General features: G+C 36.9%; 1 long non-coding RNA gene across 1 annotated transcript; it reads left to right on the forward strand.

Moving 5' to 3' along the window:
- The first annotated feature begins 1,026 nt into the window (after window positions 1-1,026).
- Window positions 1,027-5,104, forward strand: LOC150084192 (uncharacterized). Its single transcript, XR_016547054.1, has 2 exons — window positions 1,027-1,123; window positions 4,909-5,104. It is a non-coding gene; the product is annotated as an uncharacterized LOC150084192 (long non-coding RNA).
- The last annotated feature ends 13,899 nt before the right edge of the window (window positions 5,105-19,003 follow it).

Genomic DNA, 19,003 nt, shown 5'->3' on the forward strand with positions numbered 1-19,003 from the left:
CATAAGGAGGATTTCATGGTGGTGTACCACTCCGAAAAGTCCTACTAAAACTGGAAAATCGAAAGAAACGGTTAACTTGGGCTAATAGCCATCAACATTGGGCAATTGAAGGGTGGGGAAATGTACTTTGGAAGGATGAATCCAAACTCGAAATTTTTTGATCCAACCTTCCAGTTTATATGAGACTATCAACTGAAGTAAAAATGGTGCCATATTGTTTAGTGTCTTACAGTCAGGCACTGGGTTGGTTCATCGTGATCTGAGGTTGCTTCTATCTTTCAGGAGTAGTTGACATCGTCAGAATTGGAGGAATTAAAAGAAAAAAAAAAAAACTATAAAAACATAACAATATCCTCTGGACTTCGACTAGATACCTGTGTGAGGAGGAAGCATATAATTGCTTTCTTATCTACTTGAGTTGGTTTTTTTTTTTTTTTTTTTTTGGTAGTGCAGCAAAATTGCCGCGTGGCATTAGAAATAAGTCTTCTGTCACAGCTTGAAGGTAAAAACTGCAGCCATTATCAAGCCACTGCAGGATGGAAGCTTCCTCTACAATTCATGTTGAGGGAAATGGACCATAATCTGCCACGCTGGTCCAGTGCGGGTTGGCAGATCGATCGTATTCAGCAGTCAGGGGCTTGAACCCCGGTCTACTCAAAGAGCGTGTGCTACCGCACTCCCACTCCTGACCACTAAACCGCTCCTTACCACTAGGCAACGGAGGTCTTGAAGACGCAGCTTGAAGATTCTGTTGTAAATTACGAGGGAATTGAAAAAACACCAGATGTGCGTCAGTACAGGCATGTTTGCACAAAACCTTTGAATGTTTCTCTGAAAACACCAGCAGTTATGTCGTAAGATAACCAGATGGATTGAATATAAAAGTGACAAACTTTCGTCACAAGTTTTCCTTTCTTCTTTTGAAAAAAACCAAAGGAAGAACAAAAACCTAAGAGTTGAATAAAACAGGTGTGTAAATACACGTATACTATAAAATACCTTAGTCTGGGTACAGTGCTATTTCCCTACAGAAGTCAAACTGTCCTCTGCAATAGCGTCATGAAGTCCTGGATGTTTGCTGTTCTGCTGATAGCAAGTTTAGTGCTTGCCACTACACTGGCTGGTGAGTTATAGAAAATCCTACTTTATCTTTGAAAAGTATACATTTTTTCTTTCCATTCTGTTATTACTATAGAGATTTCTACCAATTTACAAATGAATCTAAAAGCAAAAACTTGATTAATTTACCTAAATATCTAAAAAACGCTCCCAATTCACTCCTCCGTTCGTTCCAGATACCTGTCCAGCTGAGCCTTGAATTTATTTAATCTATCAACTTCCACAACAAAGGATGGAAGTCTGTTCCACCAACCAACTACCCGTTGGCTAAAGACAAACTTCCGCATATCTATCCTACATTTGTCTTTCCTCAATTTGAATTTATGCCCTCTCAGGTGATTATTCTGAGCAATAGGAAGAGTCCCATCAGCATTGAGCATACTCAAACCATTCAACGCTTTATACACCTCAATCAGATCACCTCGCAGGTGCCTAGTCTCCAGACACTGTAATTTGCAAATTTCAAGCCTTTCTTCGTAAGAGCACCCCTTTGTTCCATTCACTAATCTTGTTGCCCTTCTCTGTACTCGTTCCAGCAGCTCTACATCCTTCTTAAAATGAGGCCTCCAGACTTGAATACAGTACTGAAGGTGTGGCCTGACCATTGCCTTATACAAGGGGATAATCACCTCCTTATCCCTGCTAGAAAAATTCCTGTATATCATTGCTGTACATTCCAGCTACTCTTGCAGCCTGTCTGCACTGCTCAGAAAACTTCATATCTGCCTGCACAAATACCCCCAGGTCCTTTTCGTTCTCTAGCACTATCAGTGTAGTACCAGCCGACCGGGTTAGCAGGGTAGGTAAAGTGCCTGCCTTGCAACCCAAAGGTCGCGGGTTCGATTCCCGCCTCGGGCTGGATATCACGATGGTGCCGAATCAATCGGTTGGTTGGATATCCCGGCCACGATACACGAAGGAAGCAAGAAAAAACTGGTTCCTTCGTGTATTGATCACATCAACGAAATAAATAAGTGTAGTACCACAGTGTTGATACGTTACTCTGGGTGCCTGCTTACCATATGCAGTACAGTACTTTAAATTTGTCAATGTTAAACTTCATTTGCCACCTCTCAGCCCATCTGCTCAACTTTTATAGATCCTGTTGCAGCAGCGTACTGTAATTAGTGTCCTTAACAACCCTACCAACCTTCGTATCATCTGCAAACTTGGACATTAAGCTCATCAATATCATTTATAAATACTGTACATTGAACCTAAAGGTTCTGCCATTTCTGGAAACATGTTCCTGGAAGAATTTCTCCTACTAGTGGCAGAATATGAAGAAAAAAATGTACATTTTTTAGCGTAGATTCTTAAAGAAAAATGGGATCATTCATGATTTATAAAATGTTGATTTATTTTGTAAAATATACCGTATTTTAAAGTATTCCGCATTGTAAAGTGGTTCGGGAGTGAGTTCGATTCCCGTCGATGATTGAAGGAATTTTTGAAGTTCTCTTTGAATGCAAATCAACCCTTGAATACACATTTTTACTAGTAATGAGCATAATCCAATGATTAATAATAGATTATATGCAAATTAATCGATTCTGAAATCTACTACACATAGATATATATTCAAGAACGGTTTCGATCCTTGAATACACATTTGTTCAGTAGGTGTTGAGTTTTGCTTCTCCAAAGACAAATCGTGTATCATGAGAAATGTTTCAATTAGGACTGTGTTAGTGATATTAGCCCCAATTTAATTATTATTATTATCTCTTTCTTCCCCTTATGGATTTTTAATCCCTAATCTATATAATAATAATTATTATTATTCTTTTCGATTTTTTAACAGATTACTGTGCACATCAGCTTTTGATCTGTGGGACACTGTTCACTGGACGATCCCACTCTAATCTTCAGGAGACATTTTTCCTAACCACCAGTAGAAACAAATTGCACATGGCTCATAGATTCCTGGGCAAATGCTGAAAGTTGCACAACAACTCGATGGGAACCTTTTTAAATTCGCTACCAACAAGAAATATCACCGGAAAATCTTGGACAAAAGAGCTGTTCTTATGCACTATTTGAGACAGCGGTATAAATTTAGTCAAATTGTAATCAATGTAACTGAATGATCTCTAGTAATTTGTAAAATTTGTTAATTATTCCCTGTTAAGATAGTACCGAAGAATATACAGCATACTGTTTCAATTTTCCTACCTAACTCTATACTAACTTACTATTTGTAACCCTATTAACACTTGGCTGGAAGAATACTGGACATCTCTATATCACCTTCCTCTTTACCAATTAATTCTTTCTCTATGTAAATCCCCTGGCTATATTTCTTGGCTGTGGAGGAGGCTTTACCTTTGTATATACACTTTGCTGTTTGTGTTTACACCGAAAGGACAGAATTTATGGAATACTTCGTTCTTAGGCAAAGCGACACTGCCAGCCTTCTCGCTAGTGGACGAACCCACCGCTTGGCAGGTATATAAGTACACTGCATCCACGTAGACGGTAATTCGATGTCAGTATGGATAAACGTCGTGAGTTAACCAATTTTCGAAGAGGGGTGATAGTGGGTGCCCGACACATGGGTCACTCTAGCGGAGGTTGTACAGAAATTGCACTATTCCCGTTCAACAGTATCAAGAGTATATCGGGAATACGCGATTTCCGGAATAACATCTCATCGTGGACAGCGCTGTGGGCGGAGAAAGGTGATGGATGAACTTGGCCGTTGACTTCTGTCTTGCATTGTTTCAGCCAACCGGAGAGCGACATTGGCACAAATCACCGCCGGCCGATTTCAACGAGGGAGTTGCTAGAAACATCTCCACCAAGACCATCAGGCGATCATTGGCTGGAATAGGTTATGGGAGCAGCCGACCCACTAGAGACTATTGCTAACACCACGACACAGGACTCTATGCCTCAACTGGGCGAAAGAATATCGGCGCTGTACCGTGGATGATTGGAGTCTCCTAGCCCGATGAGTCCCATTTCCAGTTATTTCGAGCGGGCGGAAGGGTGCGTATCCGGCGAAAATCGCACGAACCTATGTACCCGTGATGTCAACAAACCGTTACTTAACCGGAATTGTTCAGGCAGGTCCGGTTAAGTAATGGTTTGGTCTACAAGTTGGGACCTCTGGTACGTCTGGACGCATCTCTGAACGGTCCAAGTTAAGTGTCCATCCTTGCAGACCATCTGCATTCCTTCATGGTCATCGTGCACCCACAGGGCAATGGACTTTTCCAGCAAGACAATGCGCCTCCCCCACAGAGTCGTAGTGACTAGAACATGGTTCGAAGCGCATTCCGCAGATTTTGCCACCATGGAATGGCCTTCCCTTTCACCAGACATGAATCCTGTGGAAAGGTCCGTTCGAGCTTTGGATCCTCCACTCAGAAATGCGACGGAATTATGGACAGCTGTGCAGTAAGCATGGATGGAAATACCTGTGGAACGTTTTCGTGAACTCGTGGACTCAATGCCTCGCAGTGTGACTGCCCTTATCCGAGCAAACGGTGAGCCTAACCGTTACTAGATAGGTATCCCATGATTTCTGTATATCATTACAGAAACAGAGATCCCCTTATCGTTTTTTACTTTCAGTCTTGGTGGTTGATACCGGACGAAGTCATCTAGATTGTGGGTAAATAGCGATAGATTTTCTATACTTTAATTTATTCTTTTATATATATATATATATATAAATAAAAGTAAAGAGCACACCAACTTCGGGAAATAATTTTTTAGCCCTAAGAACAGTTTTTTTCTCCCTGAAATTATAATACTTTTGCTTTGCCCCACCCCTAATTTCAGACGAAGATGACCTGGTCGAAGGATTTCCTGTTGACTTCATGGAAGATAATGGTATAGACAAACGCTCAGACTCGGGTAGTTCTGAGGAGGGGGAGAAGGAGAAGAAGAAGAAGAAGGGTGAAAAGAAAAACAAAAAAGGAAAAAACAGGTCTTCTACTACTGAAGCATCATCACCATAATGATATTATTAAAATTACTGATATGAAGAAAGAACAAAAGCATAACTTGTAAGAAACAAATAAATGCATTGAAAAAAAAAAAAAAATATGTCTCTCAGATAGTTTGAACAACAAAACCATTCACAGAAAAAATCTTAATGAGAAATTGAGCTTGCGATTATGAATTAGAATTAAATACAACTACACTAATTTTTAATTAATAACTTACAGGAATAATGACTTATGTTTATAATTAAAAATTTTTCTATACACGTTCTAATAAAATATTTTATTACAAAATTAGAGATGTGAATAATTAGCAGCGATTAGAAAAAGAAAATGCAAAAATTAATTGAAAGCAAATTATATACAAGTTACTGTAAAAAATCGAAAGCCAGCAAATCCTAACATTTACTAATTGGCTTTTGGTAAAAGCCAAAAATTTTAACTTATTCCAAACGAATCCACATTTTGGAGGATTCCACATTTGAAGTCATTTGGAGGAAAATATTCTTGAATGTTTGATTTCACATAAGTAGGACACCTTAATATCACATGAGTCAAATAAGTAGGACACCTTAATTAACCAATTAAAATCATTAATCCTATCTTTAAATTCGAATATTGCGTCCTTTGCTGATGGAGGATGTTGCTCCAAAAACAATAAGTACTCATTCTTCATTTCAATTAGTCGTTTCAATACATTCACGTTCTGAAAAAAGCCAATAAAATTTACTCTCATCATTGACTGAATTGTAATATTAATTATTTTAGTTTAAATTAGAAAAAAAAAAAAAAACAGTAATGAATAGGTGTCATTGGCGCCCTCTAGCGGCGATACTCATTATTCACCGTTATGTATGTTCATTTTCAAGATTCAAGATGGTTGTGAACACTAGAAATGATAAAAAATTTTCAAGATGGATGTGATGAACACTAGAAATAGGAAATGATAAACAACTAGAAATAATCAACATGGCTTTCCGCAAAATCCTTCATAAAATACCATTAGCATTTTTATGGAGGTCAAAAGAAATAGCCGAAAAATAATTTAACACGATCTGTGTTAATTTTTTTTTAAATGATTATAAATTTGATAATTATAAAAATATAAGTTAAAAAGAATAAAATCAATATTAATAACTAAATTACACGAGTTCGGGAGGGTGATCTTGTTCTCTCTCTTTATTGCTTTTTTTATTCTTTATAATTTTGTTACTATAATTGTATTGTTGTAATTTTACCTTGAATTTGTATTTCGTTTTTCTTATTAATAAAATTAATTAAATGCAGTAACTGTTATCGTTCTTCCTGGAGCATAAACAAAATGGTAAAACTTCAGAACAGGGTGCGCACTCCAGCGTGACATAACCTAACCTTTTTTTGAACAGCCTGCTTGAATCCCTCCCGAATTAGTCTCAACTAACGTAACATTTTAACTAACTAATTAAACCTAAATAACCTAAAACGATGCCACCTTAAAAATTTTCTGTTTATTCAGAAATGGCTGTGTATTATGATGCTAAGCACTTTATATACATAGTCTAACTAATTAACCTAACCACCAGCCAAAAATGCAAGTCTTAAAAAACCTACACAATTAAAAAACGCCTATAGTCTGGAGTACGCACCCTGTTCTGAAATTTAGCCACCAAAATGTATTCATTTTAGATAAGAGTAACAATGGAATGCCATCTTAGATGCAGCAAGAGTAGCACTGTATGTAATGAGTGGCAATGTGAACTTATATGTAACAAAGTGGCAATTTATATAGCATCTTAGATGTAATGCCACCTTAAAAGTAACAAAGTTTGCCACTTTAAAATTAACAAGAGCAGCAAAACTATGCCACTTTAAAACAAGTGATAAACTTTTTTTAATTTTATTTATTTAAGGTGCCACCTTTAGAGGGCGCCACCACAACTCGACAATCTGAGTACCGCTAACGTTAAGTTAGCTTTGAGCCAATAATGAGTGATAACAAAAAAATGTGGAGTTTTACAACTATTTAAAAATGATTTATGTTTTATAAAGGTGTGGTTAGAAATTTGCTTTTTTAAGAAAAAAATATAAGATAATTGCATACTTTTAGAGGAATATTTTAGAATTAAACAGTTACAAAAGTATTATATATAGATATCTTTATATATCTTGAAGTCTTTTAAATATTATTGTATTTAACGAGTAAGTTAGTGTAGCACTACATTTTAACGTTGGGTCAAGGTTAGGTATTCTTCAGTAGGCTGTATCTCGGAGTTGCTATAACAAAGAGGATCCCATAATTTAAAAAATAATAATAATAAAGGTAAAATCCAGTTGTCTGGAATACATTATTTATATTTCGCAACCTGAAAATAACTTTAATAGTAAACATTTAAGTTTATTAGAGAAAATCCTTGTTATTCGTTTCGTTAATTCGTCACCGCTTGTCGATCACATTGGGTCGTATTGCTGTTTAAACAGTTTTCTTTGTGTTTATTGCGCATTTTTCAATTTTTAAAAATAAATTTCACCGGTAACTTGACAAACACAACCGGTAAGTTGCGTTTGTCACTTTTCAAAAGGGCCTCGCACTGATTGTGTTTTTCTAAAAAGTACTAACAAGTTAGTATCTATTATCAATCGTTTAACAATTAAAACTTAATTTTCTCTCTCAATAATAATAATAAGACACAAATAAAATTTGCAAATGAATTGTTTATAACTTATTTCTCTCTTTTTTTAAATAATAACCTATATAAAATAGGTGTAAAAACACCATAGATGTAAACGCCATAGGTGTAAAGATACCTCTAAAACACCACTTAAAGGAAAAAACTACGATAGTGGTGTAAAGAGCATTATTTCAACTGTATCCCATATTGTGCTCAACTGAGTTGTCATGTTTGCAATACCAGGGTGCTTGCCCACCCACCGATGAAAGGCCCACAAGTCTTGGGCGGTGGTAACCGCAGAGAATAAGTAACAATAGACTTCTCTATTAGTCAAGCGTTACTTATTTGAGGTAGTGCAATTCATGGCAACTCGTTGTGAAGGATGAGCACAATATGAGATACAGTTGAAATGATGCCCTTTACACCACTATTGTAGGTTTTTTTTTCCTTTAAGAGTTGTCTATGGTGTTTTTACACCTATATTATATATACTGGTGTTAAAAGAAAGCGCATCACCTAGGAATTTCACATTTCTAACCCTTTTTCGTGATGGCATGTTACATTAATGATTAGCATCACAAATATAAATATAAACAAAATATATTTATTTTTAACTATATTTACTTTATAGTTAAGGCAAAGCTAAGTAATATTGGACAGGTGCTCTCAAAATATTCCAAAATGAGCATTTGCAACCTTTATGCAACAGTTTTGGTAAACACGACAATTATGGCTGAAATGTTATCAGAAGCCTTCAATTTGCTTCAGTTTATCATTTTAAATGGAAAACATAATGAAAAGTTCACCAGGTGCAAACTAATATTTAGTTGAACCGCCTCTGGCCCTGATGACAGCACACCGTCGAGACATTGACAAGATCAATTTCTGATGATAATCAACTGATAGTTCGTGGTTCCAAACACGAATTATGGATTCCTCAAGTTCACGTAGGGTTTTTGATTTCTTTCTGGCAACTGCAGATTCCACACGATGCCATAGGATTCATGTCCAGGATGTTTCCTGGCCAGCTAAGAGTTGTAATGGACCGTTCTTCCAACCATTTTTTTCACCTGTAACAAATGTAAACACATTACTGTCGAACCTCTAATGCAGAAATGAAGCTAAATAACTGCAGAAATGCCTACTGAACACTTTTCGCTCGATGACAAGGAGTAGAGTCGTCCTGAAAGATGCAGTTACTTGGCAGGTTGAAATGGTCTTTAATGGTTGGCAGCAATTTGCCTTCCAATATAGCCTGGTATCCATTGGAATTTACGGAACCTTTTATAAACTGCAGGTGACCTACTCCGCCGTACGAAATGCATCCCCTTATCATTTGGCTGGTAGGGAATTTCACTGTAGACACCATACAGTCTGGATGGTATTCTTCACCACGTCTACAGAGAATCGTTTGTCTCCCATCAGAGCCATGCAAGTTGAATTTCTTCTCATCCGAGAAAATAACTGACTTCCACTGCTCGGGGGTCCATTTGACATGCTCCTTCCACCAAATTAATCGGTCCTTTTTCATTTTTTGTGTGAGGAGGGACTTCTTCTTAGAACGACGGCCTACAAGTCTATTTTTGAAGAGGCGTCTTCTGACTGTTTGTTATTGCACTTGCTGCAACTACTGTATGTTCTTCCCATTCTCTTTCAGCTCAGACGAAGAAGCTTTACGGTTTTTAAGGCATAAACGCGTCAAAACACGGTCCTGGTTTGGTAGAGACTCGTTTGCGTCCGGTTCCTTTTTTCCTATCAACAGAACCAACACCGCTCTTCCCTTCTCATCCTGTCCTTCTCTCACACGTCATTCTCACAATAATGAAATTCTTCATCCCTTGGCTCTATGTGGCAACATGACACCATGCACTCAAATTGGCACCATGCTCAAAAGCTCGAATTGATTTAATTTGTCACCTGGAATTATTACAGAGAGAAATTAAATTTTTATATTTGGGCATTTTAGAACCCTGGTGCAAAACCTATACTAACCCGTTAATTAATTAATTAAATAATTACCGCTAATTAAGTAATAAACGCTGATATTTGCTTAACAAATTATTATATTAACGCCGGTTAGTTAATTAAATAATTAACAGTGGTTATTTAATTAACTCGTTGATGATGATTACTTAATTTACTAATTCACGGCGATTAATTAATTAACTGATTAACGATGACTAGTTAATTAACTAATTGCTGTTAATTGATTGATTTCAATTCATTCATCTAAAACCGACTTGAACATAAAAAAAAATATTTCCGGATACAATTGCTCATTTCTTCTTCAATGGTTTGCTTTAAAAGATGTCGATCAGTGATCTGATGTTATAATAGCTCGTGCCTTCCTCACGTAAACTGATTTTGAGGAGAATAGAAGATCCTGGTGCGCATTTTTGCACAACCATAATAAGTAAATGAATAAGTAAAAGTAAGTGAATAAATAAAAGTAATATAGGTAAGAAAAATTGAGAGTGAAGGAAGGAGAGATTACAAAAGTACGTGAAAAAAAAATTATTGTACAAGAAAGAAGAAATAAAAGAAGAAAAATTGGGAGGAAATATTAGGAGAAAAAATTAGAAGAAAAAATTATTACAGATAAAGAAATAAGTCAATGATACTTACATGAGTACACTGTCGTATAGCACATGATCCTGCTGTCGGTATCAAGTGTCAACCAACAGAATTGCCAGACAAGACAACAATATAGGGTCCTCTGTTTCTCCGATAAAGTACATGTCATGGAAAAATAGGATTAATATCAAAATAGTATTAAACAGTAGTAAAATAATAATAATTATAATAAAGATAAAACTGTAAATTAATTTTATTTAGGTTATAAGGGAAGTTATAAAGACTGCCGACATGTAATTTAAGGTTCACACACCTTAAACTGCAGCAGTTGAGCAGTTATTTAAATTTGTCGGATTGATTGGTAATCAATATAAATCGGTTTCAGCATTTACTACCAGGACACACAGAAACGATTCCTGTGTGGTGCTACAGATGGCTTAGTGCAAAATGAAAAAGCCTTAGAGGTTATCGTGCATCATATATGAAGATCTCTGAGCAGCTCAGATAGACAGCCTGTCTGCACTCATGCAGTTTTGTCAATCATATACACGAACTTTGAAAGCAGGAATAAGTATGTGATTACCACTTTGTGCAAGAACATGTTTAGGTCACACCTTCAGAACTGCAGATAGATCTGCAGGCCTCATTTAAGGAAAGACGTGAATCTGCTGTAACGCGTGCAGAAAAAGGGCGACATTGGTGATGGGAACAACATTGTGCTTTTACCAAGAAAGTGTTGTCTTCAACTAATTTCAGCGTCTAGACACTAAGAATCTGCGAGGAGAGATCTGTTTGATGTATTTGCGACCTTGTATGGTTTAAGCAAATACAATGTTGATAACATTCTTCCTCTTGCTGCTGATCCACATACGAGGGACATAAATTCAAATTGAAAAAGGATGATTGCAGAAAATGGAGCAAAGGTTTGTCTTTAGCCAATGGCTGCTTGATTGCTGGAACAAATTTCCGTGTTACGTTGTGGAAAGCTGGAATAAATTGAAGGCAGCACTGGACAAAATATTGAAGGGATGGAGGTGAAGATTCCGCTTTCTTATATCATATACCAATACTAATACAGAAACTAACTCCATTATACCTAATAATGTAACGGTCGACAAAGAAAGAAAGAAAAAAAAAATGGGAAGCACAACTGGACAAACTTTCAAGGGAATTGGTGCCTTCCTTGCGTTTAACTTCAGCAAACGATCTCGAATAACGGGGGATGAGAGAGTAACAGTTCAGGGGCTTTTCAAAACGCAAAATTCAAGACGTGTGATCATTTCGACAGGAATCTATCAGTTTGAGATAAATTCAAAACTAGCCATACAGTACACCAAAACTGTATTGTCTGATTTGTCACATAGTCATCTGACAAAGGGGCATTAGATCCCTCGATCAAATAAAAATATTAAACCTAGAAAACTGCTCACTACGCTGGAGAACGAATTCCCACTAATAGTATTAGTAATAGTAATGGAAGCATATGATGGAGAAAAATAAGCGTAGGAGCTTATGTAGTATCAGCCAAAAAAAAAAAAATTCCCTTGAAAGTTCGTTCAGTTCCTTCTTGAATTTATTTAAGCTATCAAATTCCACAACGACAGATGGAAGATTATTCCACCAATTAACCACCGGCTGGCTAAAGATAAATTTCCACACATCTATTCTACAACTGTCTTTCCTCAATTTGAATTTATGCCCACTCAGGTTCGTTATCTGAACAAGAGGAAGAATCCCACCAGAATTGAGTCTGTTCGACCCATTCAAGGTCTTATACACCTCAGTCAGATCACCTCGCAGGTGCCTAGTCTCCAACGCAATTTGTTGAAATTAAGCCTTTCTTGGTAGGAAGACCCGTTCTTTCTCCTCACAAATCTTGTTCTCTTATTCACGCTCAAGCAACTCTACATCTTTCCTAAAATAAGGCTTCCAGACCTGTACGCGGTACTCAAGGTGTGGAGTGACCATTGCCTTTTTCAAAGGGATAACACTTCCTTTTCCCTACTAGCAAAATTCCTGCATATCATTGAAAATACCCCATGACTGCTCTGGCAGCTGACTACTTTGCTCAGAAAACTTCATATCTGACTGCACATTACTCCCAGATCTTTTTTCATTTTCTACGACCCTATGTGTAGTACCACACAGCTGGTAAGTTTCTCTGGGTTTAGTTCTACCCATATGCAGTATTTTGTATTTGTCAATGTTAAACTAAAATTGCCACTTCTCATCCCATCTGCCCAATTTTTCCAGATCTTGTTGCAGCAGCATACGGTCATTAACAATCCTGCCGATCTTTGCATCATCCAGAAACTTCGACATTAAGCTTGATATAACTCCATCATTATTGTTAATAAATAACACAAAACAACACCGGGCCAAACACCGAACCTTGGGGGACTCCAATAATAACATTAATCCATGAAGAGCAGCTTCCATTGATTACTACTCTCTGTCTTCTCCCACACAACCACCCTTTTATCCATTGTAGAAACGTCGTTAATACCATACTGTTCCAGTTTGTCAAAATCTCTCCTGAAATCCAAGTATATGATATCAAAATTATTTTTTGCATCTAGTTCCTTTGTTACCAAATCCAACCAAATTTGACAGACAAGACTTTCCCTTAACAAACTCATTTATGTCTCAATTATCACTGCAGTCTTGTGTAGATGATCCTGCAATGCTTTTTAACCAGTGATTCCATTATATTATTTTCCCCGAAACATAAGTTAAACTAACTGGTCTGTAATTATTCGTGTCACCTTTAGATTTCCCTTTGTGAATTGGGGAGACATTTGCATATCTCCAATCCGTGGGGACTTTCCCTGAGTCCACGGAAGCTGTAATGATTATGGCTAAGGGTTTGCTGACTTCCCTTACTGCCTCCTTTGATAAAACTAGATAGATCTCATCCACCCCAGATGCTTTCCTTGCGTTTAACTTCAGCAATTTCTACTCCACTTCGCTCTCAGTTATTGCAAAATCATTTAACTCCCTCTTAGAGTTTGATAAACAACTGGCCCTCTCCTCCTTGAATAATTCATGTGTGAATGTAGATGAAAAATATTCATTCAGTTTGTCAGCTGCCTGAGCAGAATCATCAACAATCGAACCATCGATATCAAGTGGACCAATCTTATTCATCCCCCTTACTTCTACAGTTTACATGCCTAGAGAAGTATTTGCTGTTCCTCTTTGCCAAGGAGTTCTTATAATCTGCCCTCGCCTGTCTAAATACTTTTGTGACTTGATTACGGACCAGCTTATATCTACCATAGGTTTCTGGGCCACCTGTTAATTTATATGCATCCCATGCATTTTTCTTCTCTGCCACGAGTCTCATTAGTTCATCTGACATTCATTTGGGCCTAAACCTTGATTACTTGAACAGTATTTCTTAGTTGGTATGAAAAGCCTAGTAGCCTCCGAGATTAAGTCGCTCAATGCTTCCCATTTACAATTCACCGTTGGAAACATCATCAGTTGATCCCACTGTATGGAATTTAAAAACTGTCTTAGACCACTGTAGACCACCTTCCTGGTTTTTATACCACCTACCTCATTACCGGACATGGATCAATAAACCAACATCCATGGGAATCATTAACCCGTACTGTGCATGTGGTGAAATAGAAGACTGGAACCATCTAATATATACCTGTCAACACTATGAGGACCTCCGCAGCATCCTGTTTACTCGTATACAAGATAACCCTCAAGGAAATGAACACTTATTCATCACAGAAGAAAACTACTACTATGAGTTTACCAAGTTTGCACAAGCCCTCTTCACAAGACGGAGCACCCTATTGCCAACACAAAATAGGAACAACCCAAACATCTGATCCTTACCTAACTGGCCAACCGATCTTAACCTGGATAGGATCAACTGGCGTACGGGCCACCCGATTCCTCAGTGGCAACTTACACGGAGCTCTCTTGCTGTGTCTTATTTATCGTCCTTCTCGGGTTCCCCTTTCACCTGATGGCGCTTATTGCTCCATTGATAACCTGGAGGATACCTTCGCCTACATCCTCCATATTTCTAGCTATACCCTCCTTTCTTGCGTACACTCTGTACTTCCCCGACCCTACTTTTTTTTTTTTTTTTTGTCTCCGTCCAGGAAGCTCTGGAGACCCTGGCGGAGACAAGCTAGAGAATAATGGGCACCCTAGCTACCTCCTAGTGGTGTGTGTGTGCGGGCAACATGGAGTCCCACCAGGGGCCCTGTGGCCAAATGCCAGGACAACAACAGAACCTAACGCAATATGTCATATACAACACACAACACTTTTCTGGCTTTTACAGTAGCACTGTATTCCTTCACAGCGAACATACGGCGCAGATGTGGGAAACCGCAGGTAGCGCCTGACCCTAATACTATGCACACTATGTAGACCACCCTTCCATTTACCCCTGATGTTAGTTACATCTTTAAGTAAATCCCACATCAGTACACTGTGGTTACTGCCACCTAGTACTGCTGATAATCAGATCAATGTTACTCCCCCTAGTTGCGTCTCGGACATGCTTCTGTAGAAAACAATCATCCAATAAATCCGCAAAAGCTTAGAGAGAGAGAGAGAAATAAGAGGGAATCACCTTTTATTAAGTGGAATAAAAGGGAACAAGATTGATAGTTTTTAGCAATTAAGAAGAAAAGAGGGAAAAGAATCTACACCTATTCTGAAACACAGAGTATAAAAATTAGAGGAGTGAAGAAGATAATTCAAAGTAAGTATTTTGTACGCAATAACAACTGATATTGAATCATGTGGCTGAATTTGATTTGTTGCTTTTATTAACCCACTTTCCTTATTTTTAACAAAAATACATTTGTAGTCAAATTGCAAGGGGTTTCACTCAATCTGCCTTCCTAATAATTCCCATTTAGAGTTTCACTTAAAAGGGGGTTTACCAACGGATTTCTGCGATCGTTTCTTGTTGGGTTTGTCCCTGCTCAGATTTGAAATCTCTGTTTAGTTGGATTATAAGATTAGCCTGGAGGAAACACCCCAAATGAATCTACGTACCATTTCGCACATACGCCCTTGGGTGTATCCGGTGGTTGTAATTGTGACCCCCCCTAACCGAGTGGAAACGATAGTTTAAAGAAGTGTAAAGAATAAGCGTTTTTCTTGTTCCTGTAATTTCGAAACCTGACCTGTGTCTCCATCTAATAGTGCAATTGGCAATTAGATTACTCTTTTAATAATTGGATTCGGTTGGCATTTGACAGGTAGTTCTCCGTTGATTTTTTTATAACATTTCACACTTTATTTTATATTGAGCTTTATTATTTATTTTATTCATTATTATTATTCCACCGCAAGGGGGCTAAGAGTAAACATGTCTACCAGTGTTGTCAATTTAGCGGAATTGCTTCAGGTTTGGCGGATTAAAATATGTAATAGCGGAAAGAGTATAAATGTAAACATTTAAAATATGTTTAGAATTTTATATATTTTCGCAATTTACCATTTAAATTAAGAAATATTTATTTAACAATATAAATATTTCATAGTTGAAATGTTTTAGTGATATACATAGTAAGGATATCTTATTTCATAGTTTTTTTTTTTTTTTTTTATAAAGGGAAGAATCAGTTTTATATTATTCAGGAATTCCCCTGAGGGGAATCCAACAACAATTTCAATACGTAGTTACACTCGTGGGCCTCCGTAGCCGAGTGGGCAGGAGCGGGAGTGCAGTAGCACACGCTCTTTGAGTAGACTGGGGTTCAAGCCCCTGACTGCTGAATACGGTCGATCTGCCAACCCGCACTGGACCAGCGTGGCAGATTATGGTCCATTTCCCTCAGCATGAATTGTTGAGGAGGCTTCCACCCTGCAGTGGGTTGATAATGGCTGCACTTTACTTTACTTTACTTTTTTACACTCGTGGACAAACGACATGACCGTTGGGTCATAGCTTTAAATTGTTGAATCAAATCGAAAAATGTGGATACGATACGGGCTCAAAAGAGTTAAAAAGTGTTGTAAAAATTGTTTTACCTGAAGAAGTGCTTCGCAATGCAAGGAAGCCTGAGGCTTATGCTGTGTGCCCAGCCCATACTCACCAGATGTGAGCCAGCAGCGGAGATGCATAATGTGCAGGAAAGATGAGAAGGAAGAAAAATGTGATATTTCCTATTGGGCAGAAGAATACCATGGTTTGCTGTATACATCAACTGTTGTAAACGAAGACTTAGAGGTTACACAAAAGCAGGTGAATACCCTAAATGTAGAGGACATATTAAAGAAGCTATACAGTAAAATTCATTTGCTGGATTTACTAATAGAAATTGGACCCATAAAGAAACAGATGGAAGTTGAAGATATCAAGAAATCAATTTTATTTGTCTCAGATTCCTTTGACAAAATGCAAAAAAGCATAAGTAAACTACAGGACTCCAATGCTGCAATCAGTAAAAGAATTGTGGATCTGGAAGCTTCATTCAAGCAAAATGAGGAACATTCCAATTTATTTAACTTAAGAATTGACTCAATAGAACAACAGCTTTTAGCCAATAATGTAGAACTAGTAGGATTAACTGGATTAGCAGGCATGTTATACAGCAGCTAGGGTTTGCATTAAAGCTACAGCACAATAAAGAAGTAGTACATTATTATATACCTAAAAAAAAAAATGCTAAGCCTACACTAATTGTGAAATTTGCAAATCATGTAGTAAAGGAAAAATGGATTAGAAAGGCAAAGGAGGTTGACCGACTGCAAATGATGTCTATCAGAACAATTGCAATGTTCCAATCTTTATAAATGACCACTTAACAAATCGCCTTAAGCAGTTTGGTGTAATTTCCAATTAGTAAAAACTCACAGCTATAAATTTTTGTGGTTAAAACATGGAAGGATTTATGTAAAGAAAAATGAATCATCAAGAGCCATAAGAATTTTGAGTTCAAAACATCTGCAGTATGTAAAATAGACTTTTATTTTGTAATTGAAATTTTTTGAAACTCAGAGATAAGGTAAAATTAAGACATCAGGTATGAGGACTGAGACTTTTAATTCACCTTTACATTTTTAGAATAATCCGAAGCTCTTATAATTGATAAAAATCATCAGTTCTTTCTGGTAGCTTTAAATATCAGGTCATTAAGAAAAAAGTGGTTTAACTTCTTGCAATATATAAAGGGCAACAAGATTAGTGAATGGAACAAAGGGTTGCTCTTACAAAGAAAGGCAGGTGCACCATAGCCCCAGAAGCTAATGCGCCATTAAACCTCCAAAAGAAAGGCTTAAGTTTTGCAAATTACAGTGTCTGGAAACTAGGCACCTGCGAGGTGATCTGATCGAGATATATAAGGCTTTGAATGGTTTGAGCATGCTCAGTGCTGATGGGATTCTTCCTCTTGCTCAGAATAATCGCCTGAGAAGGCATAAATTCAAATTGAGGAAAGACAGTTGTAGGATAGATGTGCAGAAATTTGCCTTTAGCCAGCAGTTAGTTAATTGCTGGAACAAACTTCCATCTGTCATAGAAATTGATAGCTTAAATAGATTCAAGGCAGAACTAGATAAATATTTGGAGTGAGTGGATGGGTAAAATGAGAAGGGTGTGTGGTTTTTTTTTTTTTTTTTTTGGCTGATGCTATATAAGCTTGCTTTCTTGCATCATGTGCCTTTGCTAATGCAATGAAAGAATTTATTTCATGTATAGTTTTAACAGAGGTTAACATAAAAAGTGATGAAATTTCTTATTATAATATACAAGGTTATGACAAGGTCTGTATGTTGAGAGAATTTAGAAGATGTGGAGGAATAATAATATATTATAGAACATGCCTTAAGGCAGTACAGGTTTACCACTCAACTGTCTTGTGAAAGCTGTTGTTTGAAATTATTAGGAGAAGATCCTGAAAACACATTCGTGATTTGTGCTTTTTATAGGCCACCATCAGATTCTATAAACAGTTTCCTAATAGAATTAGATAACAATTTTTCAGTGGGATGACATACAGGCTGATAAGACTATACTTTTAGAAGATTTTAATATTAATTTATTTACCAATGAATCTGATAATGTGTTGCTCAAATAATCTGCGATCTTAAGCAATTATTGATTTGAACACAACTTATTTGGAATAACTAGGCAACAAAGGATGGAGGGTGATAGAACAGTAAGCTCTTGTTTAGATCACTTTATAACAAATATAAAGTTGAAGTTTACTAATTCTTACATACTATTAAATCATTTTTCAGATCACAGAACATAGATATAAACTCAAAACAATATCCATGTGAAGAGATAAGATCAACAAATGTTAGGAAGAAAAATTATTTAGCATCAGGCAAACTGAAACAAAACATAGATAACATTAATGCAAGGGCAAGCATTTTATACAAGTGTAAACGTCTTTTCAAATAAGATAATACAAATGATAGACAATATGAGGTTTAATACAGAGAGAGAGAGAGAGAGAGAAGTAAATTACTCAGCTTGCAACATAAACTCTAGGAGTATGAGAAACAAGTTTAAGAAACCTTGGATGACTAACGAAATAGAAGAATTAAGGGTACAAAGGGATAAATATTTAAGGCAGTATAGGAATTGTCCATGAAAGACAGGACATTATCACAATTACAAAATGCTTAGAAATAAATTGACAGGTATGATTAAAAAATCAAAAAAACACTTATTATGTAATAATCAACTTTTTATGGATAAACAAATAACTCAAA

This window comes from Mastigoproctus giganteus, chromosome 6 (genome assembly GCF_048544385.1).
Source record: "Mastigoproctus giganteus isolate SK-2022 chromosome 6, ASM4854438v1, whole genome shotgun sequence".
Classification (NCBI taxonomy): Eukaryota; Metazoa; Arthropoda; class Arachnida; order Uropygi; family Thelyphonidae; genus Mastigoproctus; species Mastigoproctus giganteus.